The sequence below is a fragment of the Mus caroli genome, chromosome 16 (assembly GCF_900094665.2).
Source record: "Mus caroli chromosome 16, CAROLI_EIJ_v1.1, whole genome shotgun sequence".
In the NCBI taxonomy this organism is placed as follows: Eukaryota; Metazoa; Chordata; class Mammalia; order Rodentia; family Muridae; genus Mus; species Mus caroli.
This window is the reverse complement of record NC_034585.1, coordinates 89679848-89693412: the sequence shown is the minus strand read 5'-3', so window position 1 is coordinate 89693412 and position 13565 is coordinate 89679848. Positions and strand designations below refer to the sequence as shown.

At 45.4% G+C, this 13565-nt stretch overlaps 1 pseudogene; it reads right to left on the bottom strand.

Moving 5' to 3' along the window:
- Window positions 1–1826: 1826 nt before the first annotated feature.
- Window positions 1827–2638, bottom strand: LOC110311356 (annotated as a pseudogene).
- Between the last annotated feature and the right edge of the window lie 10927 nt (window positions 2639–13565).

Here is a 13565-nt window from a genome sequence, read left to right as displayed (position 1 = left end):
GTGGTTTAGCTTTTAGGCATGATTTGGGGATGGAAGGCAATTTCTTGTCCTTCTTCTCTGAGACTCTCTGCCCTTCCATCCCTCCCTCTCTCCCACCATTCTTGTTTACCATGAGAGAAGCTCATTTGCCGACTGCATCAGTGAATCGTGGCTTAAGGCTAAATTTGGCCTACAAGTTTGTAGTTCAAGGGCAGAGGTGGATTTGGGAAAGTCATCCTGAAACTCCTACAGCAATGACCTGACGTCACATTCTCATGACTCCCTGTGCCCAGGTGGCCTTTAGGGAACCCAAGGGTCTTGGGACCAGAAGCAAATTGGCTATGGGGCTGAAATGGGCATAATTTAAATTCTACCCACATTGTGAATATATTGCAATGTTAAGTTAGTTCTAGGTCACGCTGCACCCTTTGTCCTCTTGACAGTGGGAACGTGAACTGGCTGGGGGGCCTGGCAGCTCTAGAGAAATTCTGCCCGATATTCCAAGTGGTTTTCTCCTCCTTGAAGGGCAATGAGAATTTCTCAACTACGCATACAGCGCAGGCCCACTGTGGATCTCTATGAGAGCCAGGCCTGAGGCTCCCTGCCTCCAGTCCATTCCCCAGACACCTCAAACACACAGTCACCAAATAACATTGAGCGAGTTCTGCTCACAAGCTTGTCTGGCTTCGTTGGAAAATGTGTTTAGGATTTAACTGTGTTTCCAACCTTGAATTGGCAATGTTTATACATTTCACTAGGAACAGTATCATGGGAAGGTGAATGGAAAAACCCACAGACCTTGCCTTGCCTACTGCACTCAGTTCAGGTGCCACCATCCACCTACTCATGTGCTGTGTCCTGAGAAGGATGACCTTGTGTGTTTTCATGTGGGAAAATGCTCACCAATTTTCTTGTTGCTGAATAACTTTGGATGGGCTACCTACTTTTTAATCCTTGGATTCTCTAAGGAACTAATCCAATGGTCTTTGAAGCCTTACAGCCAGGAAACTTACCTGCTTCTTAATGTGGCAGTTACCAAATACTGGACCCTTGAAATACCTTTTCTCAATGATAAAGTTCCTCTCTTGGAACCTCTATTAAGAAGGTTCTTTGATGTTTCAGAACAGCATGGCTCTTTAGGAAATGATCAAAGCAAATGTCAATAGAGTAAGTACCTGAGACCAAGTATTCAACAGTGACCCATCAAGCAAGTCCCCATCCTGGCCTCTAGTCTGTGTCCTCTGCTTGTTGACTAAAGTTTCATGGCATCCGGTGCACACAGATAGGATCTATGGAGTAAGATGGAGCCTGTAACAGTATACCACAGGAGCTGACAGCTGGAGGCTGGGCTGGTGGCAATGGTCACCCTAATGATGTAATTTTCAAGACCCCAACATCTACAATAGCATGCCTTGACTTCCTGGAAGATTTAAGTTGTGTGGAACACAATCTGGGGAAAGGTAGCATTGTTATTGAGGCTTCTATACATAAACTGTGGGGACACGGAGAGATAAGACAGGAACTCATGAAGGAACTTAATCAAATAGTGGAAAACTTTAAAAATAAGATTGGTTTTTCAATTACTTATTTGTGTGTGTGTGTGTGTGTGTGTGTGTGTGTGTGTGTGTGTGTGTGTGTGAGTGTGCAGTACTTGTAGAGGTCAGAAGATGGCATTGGATCTCCTGTAGCTGGAGTTTCAAGCGGTTGTGAGCCACCCACTTTGGACATGAGGAATGAAGAGGTAAGTGCTCTTGGTAACTGAGCCATCTCTCCAGACTGTAGTGGGAAACTTTAAATATTTTTTTAATTTTGTAATTACATTTATGTACAGAACAGTTAGTGTACATTTAATCCAATTTAGTGGTGAGTTCTTTAGCCTTTGCCTTTTCCAGTTTGGCAATGCGAGCCACAGACTTAGGACCCAGGACGTTGCCTCCCCGGTGGTGACCGATCTCGTCATATCTATCATTATAATTGGTCCTAATAGCTTCCATCAGCTTGGCCAGAGCACCCTTGTATTCTGAATTGACCTGTGTGAAGGCAACAGTGGTATATGTCTTCCTGTGGACCAGGCGACCCAGCCTGGCCTTTCCCTTGATGATGCAGTAGGGGACTCCCATCTTTTGACACAGGGCAGGCAGGAAAACCACCAGCTCATGGGGTCTACGTCACGGGCAATCACCACCAGCTGAGCCTTCTTGTTCTCCACCAAGGTAGTGACGGTATTGACTCGGGCTCGGAGGACAGGTGGTCTCTTAGTTGGGACGTCGCCTTTGCCTGCAGCTTTCTTCTCAGCATGGGCCAGTAGCTTTTGCTTCTTCCCTTGCTTTGTCTCTGGCCTGTACTTGTGGGCAAGCTTAAGCAGCTGAGTAGCTGTCTGCCTGTCCAGGGCCTGGGGGAACTGGTTAATGGCAGGAGGTACTTTGAGCCGCTTACAGAGGATGGCTCTTTGCCACTGCAGCCTGATGTAGTGAGGCCATTTGACGAAGCGTGTTAGATCTCTTTTGGGCTAGATGTCCTGCCCAGTGCTGAAGTTCTTGGACCTCTTCTCAAACAAAGGGTTGACCATCTTCTTGGCATCCTGTTTCTTGATGACAGTGGGGGTGGGGAGCAGGGCCACCTTCTTACCCTTGGCCTTCTTTCCTTTGGGCATCTTGCTTGGCTGGTGGAGAGCTCAAATATTTTTTTAACAATGTTGTATCTGTGAATCTATTTGGCAGTTAAATTTTATGAACTCAAAATATTATTTAGACATTGATAGTGAAGACTGATGCAAATGGAGACATGCTATAACCTTAAATGCAGGCAAGATTCTAAGACTATGCAGAACACATTGTTCGTGACTGTTTGTATTAGATACACTCCAAATAGTGTTTTTGTCATAGTAGGGCAAATCATGTATGTCATTAGGATTGAATCAGCTATGAGAGAGAGAGAGAGAGATTCATCCATGTGCAGATATAACTGCTGTAGAGAGAGAAGCAAGCTGGAGATCTTTCCAGAAGGGAACTAGGGAGAGGAAGTTAGGCTTTGAATACAGTAAAAATGGGAAATGAGAGCTGGAGATACAGGGCATGCACACCGGGAAACGGGAAAGAACTGGGCTACCCTGGGTCTTTCTTCCTTGTAGTTATTGTTATTGTTGTTGTTGTTGTTATTTATTGTTGTTGTTGATATTATTCTTGTTTAATAATTTAAGATGTGTTGGTAGTTTGCCTGTGTGTATATCTGCACACCATGTACAAGCACTGCCCAGAGAGGCCAGAATAGGGCTCTGGATCCCTGGCATTGGAGTTACAGATGGTTGTGAGCCACCATGTAGATGCTGAGAATCAAACCTGGGTTCTCTGGAAGAGCTCTGAGAAATCTCTCCACACCAGATCACACCCAGGTATGACTTAAGGGGTGGGGGGGTTGGGGGGAATCACACCTGGGTGTGCCCTGGACCTTGAATAAGAAGTGTCCTCCCACCCTTCAGACCACCAGAGAGTAGTAGCTACCCGAGACTTTATTGGCTTAACCTTGCAGTCGGCAGGGAGTACTCTGCGTGGCCCAGGACCCAGGCTGTGCTCAAGCTAAGAAGAAATAACAACCAGCTGTATTTATTGTTCTCAGCTTGCCTTTTAGCTTTGTGTTCTGGAAACCATAGCTGACAGGATTTACCTTTTAATTTTGTTGGCTTTGGGCCAGGAAAGAGCAGCTAGTTTACTGTCACTAGTTTTAGCCTTTAGCTTTGAGGCCAGTTTAATGCTCCTGCCTTTGGGTCATCTTTAACCTTACAAGTAGTTACAAGCAGCCTGTGATCTTTATCTCCCCGTGACAGGGCAGGGATGGTTTATTTTTAATCTAGGCATGCAAGGCCAGTTCTTAGAGATAAGTTACAAGCAGCTTGGGGAGTTTTCCATTATATCTCTGGAGAATAGCTTCCTCTTTAAGGCTATCCTTCCCTTTCATCTGCTTCTGTATGACTGATCAACGATTGTGCCTTCGCCTCAGAGGAAGCTGGGACAGCGATATTCATACGCCTCACATGGTCCCTGGAAAGGAATGGCTTTTGTCCTGCTCTTTGCTGCCCGGCACGGCCAAGTACCAGCCAGCCTCATAAAGAAGGGAACTTCTATCATGGGCACGGCACGGATGATCGTCGAAAGCCTTTTACTAAATCTGAGGATCCAGTGACAACACAATGGGTACTGTTAGCCTGTTAGATGTGGCATTTAGAACGGGTGAAGCTGCAGAAGCCAAGACTACAATCATGGCTGCTGGGCACAGCAGGAAGAGTGGATGTGCCGCCGGTCCACACAAGTGGTGTGATGATAAAGGTACTCAGGACCTCTCTGACTTAGCACGCAGCAAAACAGCTACGATAGCAAATTACAACTTATACGCGTTTCACTCAGATAAAAATAATCTAAGTAATAAAAGACTCTGAAACGCAGCAGCTAGATGACCCAACCACCGCAGGAAGTTATGGACTACAGAAAGCTGCATGAGGAAGACTCCCCAGTGCTGAGAAGGTGAGGTGATACAGAGGAGAGTGGAAACACGACAAACTGCTTGGTAGAAATGGCGTCTTCAGTGTGTTCCTTGAGTCTTATGCTTTTCCGCCATCTCCTTGAGGGCTATTGGCTAGGTCAATAGGAAAGATTACTGAAAACTTGACTGGCTCCTCCCCAGGGAGGAGCATCCACCTGCAGCCCCTTGGTCAGTCTCCTGTTACAGGGATACCTGGCCCTAGCAACAGGGGCAGACAAAGCTCCTGCAGCCAGCCAACACGCCTGAAAACTGATCTCTTGTCAGTGACTTTACCTGCATGTGCTGTGAGCATGGTACTGCTTAACACACCAGCTCTCATCTCGGGGAGGGTGACACCCGGACAATAAGAGCCACAATGACTTGTGACTTCTTCACTCCCTGGAGTCTCTTAAATCTGCCCTCGTGGAAGACGACGGAAGTCAGCTGAAACCCTTGAAGGGCTTCTGAGCTTCATAATGGATTAAGTGTTGTGTAAGAGGTTAGACGGAGTTACTGTGGTTAATAAATAAAGGTAACAACAGCCACAGTTCTAATTTGCTCAATTCCACTCGATTTATCTATCGGGCCATTCACATCTTGGCTCCTAAGGGATTTATGGGGCTAATGGCTTAAGCATTATTCTTGTCACTGGGCACAAGTATGGCCTAGAGCCTGAAAAGGCAGACTAGCATAAGGGAACACTCTTGCTTGAAAAGAGATATATGTTCCTCTCAGGAGTTTGCATACAAGTATAAAAATTAAATCTAGAGCACTTTCATGAGCTGTAGATTTGTTCAAAGCAGCAGGCAAAATGTGTTATCATTCACAGCACTCAGATTTATGTCATCGTAAAAGCTCCCACTTCATAAAATATACTACTTGTGGGTGTGTGTTTGTGTAGATATGATAGTTTTTCAAACTTTCATCTTTTTATCGAGCATAATTTTCTATTGATTAAATTTGCTCTTTGACATTTTATCCATAAAATAATGTTTTCATCATACCGACCCCACCCATTTCACTCCCCAAGTCCTCACAGGTTCCGTTCCTATGTCCATGTGGGCTTTTTGTTTTGTTTTGGGACCTACTGGGCATAACAGAACTGTCTGTGTGGCCATCCATGCAGTGTTGAACTTATGGCAATTCTGCCTCCCAGCCCCAGGCTCCTAGAAGTAAGACTCAGACTTAAAATATATTTACAAACACCTTGGCCATATAGCTGGGCTCCACTCTGACTAGATCATAACTAAAGAGACCCATTGTCTTAGTCAGGGTTTCTATTCCTACACAAACATCATGACCAAGAAGCAAGTTGGGGAGGAAAGGGTTTATTCAGTTTACACTTCCATGTTTCTGCTCATCACCAAAGGAAGTCAGGACAGACACTCACACAGGGCAGGAACTTGGAGGCAGGAGCTGATGCAGAAGCTATGGAGAAGTGCTGCATACTGGATTGCTTCCCCTGGTTTGCTCAGCTTGCTTTCTTATAGAACCCAAGACTACCAGCCCAGAGATGGTACCACCCACAAGGGGCCCTCCCACCCTTGATCAATAATTGAGAAAATGCCTTACAGCTGGATCTCATGGAGGGGGACATTTCCTCAAGGGAGGCTCCTTTCTCTGTGATAACTCCAGCTTGTGGCAAGTTGACACACAAAACCAGCCAGTACACCCATTTATCTTAACTTACAGTGTGCCATGTGGCTGGTTACCTGTGCTCAAGCACCATGCATCCATGTGCCCATCTGTCTGTCTCTTCACTTCTCTTTGGATTCATCGCCCCACCTCCTTCTCTCCCAGAATTCTTTCTCTTCCTGATGTCCCACCTCAATTTCCTGCCTAAGTCATAGGTAGGCCATAGGCTTTTTAACTGACAGTGAGGCATCCCTTCAACACACAAGATGATCTCTCTAGGGCTGGAGAGATGGCTCAGCAGTTAAGAGCACTGACTGCTCTTCCAGAGGTCCTGAGTTCAATTCCCAGCAACCATATGGTGGTTCACAATCATCTGTAATGGGATCTGATGCCCTCTTCTGGTGTGTCTGAAGACAGCAACAGCATGCTCACATACATGAAATGAATAAATAAATCTTAAAAAAAATTCTCTCTAGTCAGAAGAGCCTGTGGACTCACTAGTGGCATGCACCTGAAGTCACTGACTCCTCCCCCAGAATCCTTCAGTGGACGGCTGCACAGCACCTCCTCATTCCTCTATGACCAGTGACATCAAAGTATAGCCAAGGAGTTGTACTTCTAGGTGGACTTTGATGGTATCTAATTTGTGGAACAGCATGCAGATAAAAGCAGAGAGTTAACAGGCTTGTCCTTAAGCTAGCAATGATCTCTGCTTGAGGCAGCTGCTATCATCCTTTGCTGAACTATAATGGAAAGTTGGTCTTGTTTGGATTTAAGTCATTTGTGGTGACTGCAAAGAACTGATGGGTGTCAGGATCTCAAGAGGACTGCGAAGAACTGAAGGGATGGGTATCAGCGTCTCAGAGGACCACAAAGAACTGACCAGTGTCAGCATCTCAGAGGACAGACTTGCTGACATTTACCTCACACATTTACAGGTTTGAAAACTCAAATCATTAGAGTTTCATGACTTGAGGACAGCACCAGGGATTGGCAATATGGTTCTTAGAACAGATGCCACCAAGGGCCAGCAATGTGACACTTAAAACAGAGCCCACCAGGGGCCAACAACTTCATCCTTAGAACAGAGTGATACTCCAGACACTGACACCAGAGAATGCACAACCTACTTACGCTGGAGAAATGAAGATGGTGGCTTCTGTGTCAGGTGGCAGGTGGGGTGTGACAGCCTATAGGTAAGATTATAGACATGAACTGAGAAGCCTGGATCTTACCCTGCCATTCACTCCCCCAACACAGGTCTCCCACAAAAACTGATGTACCCAGGAACAACAGACTCAAGTCACACTAATTACCGGAGTTCTTCCTAAGATTCTTAAGCACGGTTAGCGATTGGTAGAAAGCTGCAGGTCCACATATGTGACCAGACAAAGCTGGGCCTGAGACACAGGGGGCTCTGACTTAGTTCTTTCTCTTGTTCTTCTGGGTAATCTTAGGCAGCCTGTCCTCTGTGGGATCCCAGCATTGCTGTCCAAGAACCTTCATAGAAGGTGTTTCTCCTTCCCCTGATCCAACAACCATTCTGTTTTGTGTCTGAATTGATGGCCCCTTCCTAAGCCTTTTATCAGATAAAGGTGTGGACTAAGCTAATTGGCCATGTCTCATCTGTGTGTCCATGCCAAGCAGGCCAGGTCATATTTAGAGCTTCATGGGTCAGGAATAGTAGAGGAAGGGTTAAAAAGTACAGCAGTGGGGACTAGAGAGACAGCTCAGTGAGTAAAGTTCCTGATGACCTGAGTTTGTTCCCTCAAACCCACATGATGGAAGAAGAAAACTGATTTCATCAGCTTTTTCTCTGATTTCCAAATGTACGTCATAGTACATACACACACAAACACACATGCACATACAGAGAGACATGGGCACACACATGTGAGTGCACACACATGCATGCACACAGACACATGTGCACAAACACACTCACACACACATGCACACTCACACAGAGGCACACACATGCACAGGCACACACACATGTGCCCACACCCCCACATGCACACACACGCACTAGCACAGTTGGAGAATGGATTTTCAGGAGAGAGAAGCGAGATCTGCCTTATTATGTCCCAGGATGTTTGTGTTAAGAAAACACATCATATGGTCAAGCAGACTGCATGGCTTACAGGGCAGAATTCAATCTTGGATAGAGACAGCCTCAAATTCTGTTTTCTCCATCCTTGGAAGAAATTCCCTTCTATCATGTCCTGTGCTCTCATCTGTGAGGACCACCACCTGCATGTGAGCTGCCCAGAACACACAACCACCCAACTGACAATTGCTATGTCCTACCCTCTCAGTCAGCTGAGGAATCCAAGGTGGTCTTTGAGAGACCCCTGCTCCTCAGTGGTGAGATTCTACTGAGAAGGGAGAGTGACCACATAGCTGGGAAGAGGTATTTCCTGTCCCCACCATATCTCTCCATACCTCACCCCACTGTCTTCCTTTTCTTAGTGGAACCAGACTACAGACTCATTCAACTCTCAAGTTTCACTGCTCCAGACTGGAGGATAGAATAAACATGAAGATATAATACTAGTAAGAAAATGCTGGCAGATTTAGGAATTGTTTCATTTGCATATGTATGTGCATGTTACATATGTGTGCTCGTGGCAGGGGTGCTCCCCAACATGGCACATGTGGAGGCCACATTTGATGGTAGGACCTTTCTGAATTCCTCTTAGGCTTGTGCTTGAGTCAGGGTCTCTGACTGAACTTTAAATTCCCCATATCAGCTAGACTGACTGGCTGGCAAGCCACTAGGACCTACCTGTCTCTGTGATACCAGCACCAGGCATTTAACCCCCAGGGATCTAAATTTAGGTCTTTGTGTATGTGCAATAAGCACTTTACCCTTGACCCAAGAGACTTCTTAAATCCTACATTTATAAAATCTCTCAATGTTCTGTGTTATTCTTTCTGCTTTGCTTCTGCTGCTGAAAGGGCATCTGCCCACCTCCCAGTAGCCTTTCTTTTTCTCATTCCTGGAATCAATGCCTGACAAGAAAAGTTTAGGTTGACTCACAGTTTGCAGGGGCCCCAGTCCATCATGGTGGAGAAGACATGGCAGTAGGAAGCTGTATGGTGGTGGGGGAGTTCAGATGCTTGATCAGTGGGTGAAGAAGGACAGGGAACCTATAACCCATAAGGCCCAATTACCCAGCAACCCACTTCCTCCATTGTGGGCCCACTTCCAGTGTATCTTACAGCTTCCCAAAACAATGCCATCAGCAGGAAGCCAAGTGTTCAGACATGTAAGCCTATGGGGATATTTCATATCCAAACTATCATAATACCTTAGAAAGTTCTCCTGCACCTGGAGGATTCTTCTTCTGAATTGGTTTTCCCCATCACTTTTTTCTTAAGCATGGGGGGAGATATCATCTTAAAATAAAGCAGGCAGTTTGATAAGATAGAGGAATCTGGTTCCATGAGAAAGCAGCAGACCAGGAAGCCAGTTGGTGGGCCAAGTTGGCTAGGCAACATCTCTCAGGCTTATTGTTCTGTTGTCATGTGACTCATATGCCAGTGCTAAGCTTGCCCTTGTTCTTGCCCCCCTGCAACCACTTCCTCTATGTGTCACACACTCAGCCAGTCAATTCAGTCACATAATTGCGGCCATTTTCTCCGTTACCTTTGCATGATTTTACTGCCTCATTTTACTTTTAATTTTTATTCTAATTAATTTCATCCTCCTCCTAGATGAGTCAAATATCCAAGTATAATTAATAGGAAGGGAGGCTTTGTTTATCCAGTCTCTGCTTGCTAAAGCTTCCGGAGGTGTCCGGAACTTCTGTGGATAAGCACTCATTAGGCTTTCCCAGGTGGAGGCACCGAAAGGTGTTTCAAGGGGAGGGATACACCAAAAATAGAAATGGGACAAAATGGTCCCAGCAGTGCCAAAAAGATAAAATTACAGAAATATAAAAAGGTATGGGAGGGTAGTGGAGGGCAGTTAGGAGCAGATGAAAAACTTTCTGAAAGAGATGGACCCTCAGCTTCTGTGGTTACTGAACAGGACGGATGTAGCAGCATCATAACAGATGTGTTGTTTCACATGTGTGTTTTGCACATGCAAATGGAGGCACACTGGAGGGTCTGGGTTGCTTAGACAGTGCCCAACTGTGCTAAACCCAAAAAGTAGACCTCAAATCTTCTCAGAAAACACTTATGTAAAGCCTGCGGCAGCTGTGGCTTCACCATCAGAAGCAAAATTACTGCAGACAACAGAAAGGGGAAGTCATTGTGACCAGGACCCCAGCACCTTAAACGGATCCATGGCTGATTGAACAGAGCGGTCCCATTCAAGATGCCCTGCAGGCCTCTGCAGAGCACATATTCTGAGGAGTTAGAATGGCAAGACCTTCCTTGTCACTAAGCCCTGCATCGGAGAGGAAACAGAGAGCCAGCTCTTTGCATTTCCCACCACAGACCCGTTCTAAGAAGGAATCACACTACTGCATCCTAGAGACAGTTAACTTCAGTGATGAGTGTGATTAGACCCAGCAACATTCAAGACACTCGTGAAACACACCTTCGGGTGTGTCTCTGAGATCGTTTCCAGAGAGGACTGTCTGAGATATGGAGACTCACTTTCCATGCAGGCAGCAGAAAGCTGGAGTTTTGGACTTATTAAAAGAACTCAGCTGAGTGTCAGCATTACCACCTGACCTTCTCGAATGTGAGCAACCAGCTTCCCACTACAACTACACCAGTTCTGCTACGTGACTGTATCCCCCTAACTGGAGACCAAATAAGCCCTCACTCCCTTAAGTTGAGCAAGGCATGAAGAGCAAGCCAGTGAGCAGTACCCCTCTGAAGTGGATATGACCCCACAGACAGTGGGGGACGATCACTGAGCATCGGCTTGGTTTTCTCTCAATGCTGCTATTGAGAGAAGCTCGCCCAAAAACTGCTCTTGAGGTTTCTGAGGCAGTTTGCTGCTTGCACGGCCTCACTTCGGGCCCGTTGGCGAGCCTAACGGTTCCTTCAGCACTGGACAGCAGCTGACATTTTGTGTGCCCCATCTACCTGCCTTCTTCAGGACTGGACAGCAGCTGCAGGATCATGTGAGCTCCTGTGTGCTGATTGCCTGCCTAGAGGACTGATCTGGAGCTGATAAGTCCTATTTGGTGTTTGCTAGAGGACTGGACTGCTGAGGAAGAAGATAGAGCTCTCCCCCCTCCAAAGAACTATGGCTGAACGTGCTCACTTCCCCCATATCTTCACTCCCACTACTTCAGCCCGGAGATGGGCTAGAGCAGAGGTTGAACCCTTATTAAAAGTTGGCTGAAAAAAAAAAAAAAAANAAAAAGTAAGCCTACACCTCTACAAGGCCTCTGCATCAGCTCTGGCTCCAGATTCCTAGTCTGAGTTCCTGCCCTGGCTTTCCTCAGTCTTGGACTGTGTTGTGGACCTCTAAGCTGAAATAAACCCTTTCTTCTTCAAGTTGCCTGTAGCCATGGTCTTTTATCACAGCAGTAGAAATCCTAACTAAACGGTAGGCAATCCCTACTGGGATTCTCTTCTCGGGTGTCCCTAGAATGAGAATCAGAGTTAATCCTTAGAGATGTCATCGCTGGTTGTGGTTGACTCTAGTACTGTCCTGTTGGCCCTTCATAAATGCTATCTCTTCACTTGAGACTATTCTCTGCAATGCATTCTAACTACACACAAGTTCATTTTTTTTCTTTATTCAACTCGACTTGAAAATGAATCTCCCTACAACAGACCTTTTCTATATTTGGGGGATGGGGTGCTATATTTATTCCAGAAAGACTTGACCTAGTTAGCATATAAAATAACTCTGAGTACATTAACCAAGAACAAGGCAGCAATTCTCACAGAATTCTCAGGCTTCGGTCATGAAACTCTCTTTGAAGTTCCGTGAGAGCCAGCGACAGACTGGCTGAGACATCTTTTGGAGAGACACACTGGCACCAAGCCTTTCATCTGGCCCCTGGCATCCTCTTTTGCCTGACTTGCTTGGTGGCTGCATCTGAGGGTCTCTCTGTTCAGAACGAAGAGGACATATATAACATATGACTTGTTACATCTTCTTCATCAAAGAACACTCAGTCTCTCAGTCCACACTATTTTGTATTATTCTTTCTAGGGTTTTTTTTTTATTTTTAAAAAGCACAAATTTAAATTTAGCACTTTGGTTATTTCCGAATGCCTCTCTTGGTGGAGTTAAGTGTGGTCGTGTTGTGGAACAAACATCTTGCAGAATTGAAACTCTGCCCATTAAACTCCCTCTGCCCAGCCTTGGCAACTTTTGCAGCCATTCTCAGCTTCGTGGCTCTGGTGACTCTGCAGAGATAGGGTCTTGCATGTGTGCTTCTGTGACTGGCTGACTTTACTGAACATGATATTGTCGGTGTCCTCCACACAGTAGCATGCACCAGAGCCTCCTTTGTGAGGTTGGAAAACATCACTGTGTGTTCTGCTACACCTCCATTATCCATTTTCCTGCTGATGAGCCCTGCCTTGCTCCTTCCTTGGCTGTTGCTGCTAGCATCATGATGACATCATGATGAAGGCAGTCGGGTAATTAGTTTCTTAAGATTTTTATTTCAGGTCACACTGTAGGTTCAGTTTTAGGGTTTTTGTGTTTGTTTTGTTTTGTTTTTCTTAAGGGATACCCTACTACATCTGCATAGTGGCTATACAACTTTATAGTGCTACCAAGAGGATACCAGGATTTGAATTTCTCTGCATCCTCACCAGCAATTGCTATTTTTGTGGGGTTTAATTTTGCTTCTGTTTCACTGGTCATCACTATTCTAGTGGTTTGAGGGAGATACTCTGCTGTGATTTTTATTTGAATTGGCAGCATTGAGATTTTTAATGTGTGTTGGCCATTTGAATATCATCTTTGAAAAATAGTTATTAAAATCCTTTGCCCATCATCTTTTAATTAAGCTAGCTTTTTAAGTTATAGGAATTACTTATATATCCTGGAAATTAACTCATCATCCTATATACGATTTCCCTTAGATGCACTGGAGTTGTGATGGAATCTAATTTGTCTATTTTAAGTGTTTGTGGCATATGTCTTAGGTGTGGGATTCTAGAAACACAGAAACGGTGATGCCCTCCATCCTTATTAAGTATCTCACAGACACTATGCTAATTAAGCACAGACAACAGTTGGATTTTGATGGCTCTCTCAAGTGTAAGGCCAGTGCCTATGGGTGAAACTGGTCCTCTGTGATTACTGATACAAACAGAACATGTTCTGGGTGTTGACCCACGTGACTCCAAGTTAGCATAGCACAGAGATGCCATCTTCCCGTATTTACCCCATGGCTCAGTATGTTAAAAGTCTTGATGGTAAGCAATAGAGAAATGGGTTAGAAAATGTGGGAAATAAACACAATGAGGTCTTTGGTGCCATAGAGAAGATGCTGCAACTG